Consider the following 3514-nt stretch of genomic DNA (forward strand, 5'->3'; position numbering starts at 1 on the left):
TGCCTGTGTAGTTGACGAACTTAACGAATATTTTTCATTCTAGAATACAAGTATTTAGGTCAAATATTGAGCTCAAGAAAAATCTAAAACTTTTTGATATTCAATGTAGCAACCGGGGCATCATTCGAACCACACACTAGTTATTAGATAATTAGCGTTGAAGCTCTACAAAAGATGATCGGGTGTAACCTCAAAAACTTGTAACTTGATAACTACATAACTCCTACAACTTTCCTATTACAAACCCAAAAGAAAACTATCCAAAAGATAAAAGGCCTAGCTAATAGAACCCAAAAGATTTCCCCCACGTAAAACAATTGGCCCACTAAGTAAATCAGCTGAAAGGAACTGGGTAGAAGGGCAAACCACGTAAAACAAAGAAGAATAAAAGGGTATTATAGCCATTTAACCGATAGAGGAATAGTAAATCAAGCGCTTATGATTTTCATTTTTTCCCTTCGTCCTCATCAGTCACTCATCACACTTCGTAGTTGCGCCATTTTCTCTCTGTTTTCCAGTTCCTGAGTTTCAGTCTCTGCTTACTCTCTCATCCTCAGGTGTTCTCTCTCTTCTTTCTCCTTCGCAATTTTGATCTTAATCTATTTTGTGGCGTTTGTCGTAGTTGTTTTTGTATTTAAAATTTCATTAAAAAAATCTCGATTTCCAGATTTTTTTGTGTGTGGTGATTTTCGATTAAAGTTTGTTTGGTTTCTGTAATTTAAGAAACAATGGGTAAAGGGAGCACGAAGAGGTGGAAGATTGCACAAGCTAACAAAAGCGAGTGCCCGACAGCTGCATGTTAGTAAGGTGAGAGGTTTTTAAATTTCAGGCCCTAATTTTATTTGGATTACCTAAATTATTTTGGGACTAAAGCTTTGTTGTTGTTTGTTTCAGACTCACACCACTGACTTCTTGTGTGAGTTTTGTGGGAGGGTGGTTCCAAAAAATCCGACAAAACTCATGGCAAGGGGCACTGTGATGGCTCGAAGGGGTCTGCATCTGATACCGATGGCGAGGACTCGGAGGCATCAGGTTGAGTGGTGAGTGAAGTATGCTTTTTATGCATTTAATTTGCCGTAATTGGTTCACTGGAGTCATTTTCTGAGCTTAATTTTGTTGTTTTCGTAATTAATTTGCTGTATTATGTTCATCGGAGCCGTTTTCCATGCTTGATTTGATTTCTCATCGTTGGTTTTCGCAATTAATTTGATTTCTGCGTTTTAATGTTTTACTAGTACTTCAATTTCTGCGTTTCCGACCATTTGTAGCAACCGATTACTGAATTCAATTTTGGAATTAGACGAAATTTGTTGGTTTTCTAGGTTTTGGAGTATCCAAAATCTTCAGTGTAGTTTGTTGAACAAGTTCTGTAAGTGTTCGATCATTTTTTTTATTCTTGATTTTAATTGTTCACAAAGCATTGAAAGAATTGGAGGGAGACATATCAGAAAGATAACCATAGTTGGTAAGGATTAATGAATTTCTGTAGTCCCCCAGGAAACATTGCAGTATTTGAAGGGATTCTTTTAACCAGTTCCCACTTCCCAGGTACTCTTGTAGTCTTGTTAGGCTTGTTAGGCTATGAGCTTTTCAAAGAAAGATTTGAGAGTAAACTTATACAGAGTATGCTTAGCAATTTGGCAATCATTCATCCAACTTTGTGTGTGTTGGTATGCTGATTTTGGTTCATGTTATCTTTTAGGCTTGTGCTTAATAACTTGTTTTGCAATGCCATACAACAGTCTGTCATTTTTTCGTAGGAAATAGGGACATCAGAAAGAAAATCATATTCTAAAATTACGAATACCATGTTTCTCTGACTAAGCCACCCTTGGTGATCAAGTTTGATGTAGAAAAACTACAACCCCATCAGCATTCCTGAAAACCCTTTTTATTCTCCGAAAAGCTGCTTGAATGTACTTTCTTTTGCAGCTTCTCGATCTTTTAATTTTGAAGAAACCTGTGTGCGCTATACTGTACCCTTTTTTATGGCCTTTCTGTATCAAATGCAAAGATTGCTCACTCCCGGAGTTTTATTTGGAGGTGCATACCTTCATCCGTGTTTTTGGAGGGGTGAGGAAGGATAAGGATACTTGAGACTGATGCCTGCTCCAAATTTTACGTATCCAAAATAAGTTAAGCAAGAGAAAGTGAAGGAGGATGGGGGGAGGGGGGAGCAAAGGGTGAGAAGGGGAGCTGGTGTTTGAGCTTTGAAGAGGGAGATTCAATTTTATGGCGTAGTCTTTAAAGTGATGAAATCTATCTCTTTCTGCTCTCTTGCTTTCACTCCTCTCGCCTTTCAAATAATAGTTGTGGAACATCGTAGACCTCATGATTATCAAAATTTCTGATACCTTGGCTTTCTTTCTGGGTTTGTGAGAATGTGAGGTACTGATTGAGATGGCTGAATTGCATATACTTCGTATAATAACTTAAGAGTATTTGTAGGAAGACAACTTAACAATGGGTTGACAACAATCTTGACATGTTAGGGGTGAATTCTAATGTATGCAATCTCTCAGTTGTTCAATTTTCATTAGCATCTTTTCAGTGAACCTGAACTGGAGTTTTGATCTACTTACACAGTGGAGAATGAGAATTGAAAATTGTTCAATTGAGTCTGGTATTTTAAACTAATGTCAATCCAAGACATCAACATTTCTAGTTGTCTTGTTGAAGGAATTCTATACAAGTGTACAACTATGCTTTTGCATTATTGTCAAACACTACACGTTTTAACATTTTCTTTCTTGGCAGGAGTGGGAGAGACCCAAGCCAGGGAGAAGACCCGATATATGTAATGTAGTATGGAGTCTTGCTGAGGCAGTTATCATATTATGCAGCTGTAAGTTTTTCAGGAGTTCCATAACAATGGATTGACAACAATCTTGACATGTTAAGGGTGAATTCAAATGGATGCAATATCTCATTTGTTAATTGTACCAACTATGCAACTTTGAGAATAATTGATATGCAACTTTGAGAATAATTGCTATGCCTGGGTTTTTATCTTTAGAGTATCATAGAATTTACTCACCAATCTCATTTGGAAAGAAATATGATCCAAATGGTGATTTTATCAGGCATTTTCTTCCAGTATTGAAAGGTATCGTTGAGTTTATTAACAATGGAAAAAAACATGATCCAATGTTAGTAGTTAAGTACTAAAACAGTTCCCATACCTCCAGGCAGTGGCGGATCTTGACCACTTTCCTTAAGGGGGACGAATTACCATATAAAATAGTACTTTCTTTGATTTTTTTTTTACACATTTATTTTATCATGTTTGTCAATATAATATTTCTATCATTTATATCTTTAACTATCAACGGGTAAAAATTATAAAAATATAATATTATAAATTTATACAATTAGATGATTATAACAAGACCCACATGACTATAAAGTACGGAGTATATTTTTCTTAAGTATAATAACAATTGATGTTCAAATTAAAGTAAATTATATGAATAGTGTCAACTAAAAAAAAACGAATAAACATAAAATTCAAGCC

The 3514-nt window shown here is 35.7% G+C and overlaps 1 long non-coding RNA gene across 1 annotated transcript; it reads left to right on the forward strand.

Moving 5' to 3' along the window:
- Positions 1 to 410: 410 nt before the first annotated feature.
- Positions 411 to 2989, forward strand: LOC110787751 (uncharacterized). Its single transcript, XR_002533166.2, has 4 exons — positions 411 to 557; positions 724 to 807; positions 895 to 1040; positions 2758 to 2989. It is a non-coding gene; the product is annotated as an uncharacterized lncRNA (long non-coding RNA).
- The last annotated feature ends 525 nt before the right edge of the window (positions 2990 to 3514 follow it).

The sequence above is a fragment of the Spinacia oleracea genome, chromosome 4 (assembly GCF_020520425.1).
Source record: "Spinacia oleracea cultivar Varoflay chromosome 4, BTI_SOV_V1, whole genome shotgun sequence".
Lineage (NCBI taxonomy): Eukaryota > Viridiplantae > Streptophyta > Magnoliopsida > Caryophyllales > Amaranthaceae > Spinacia > Spinacia oleracea.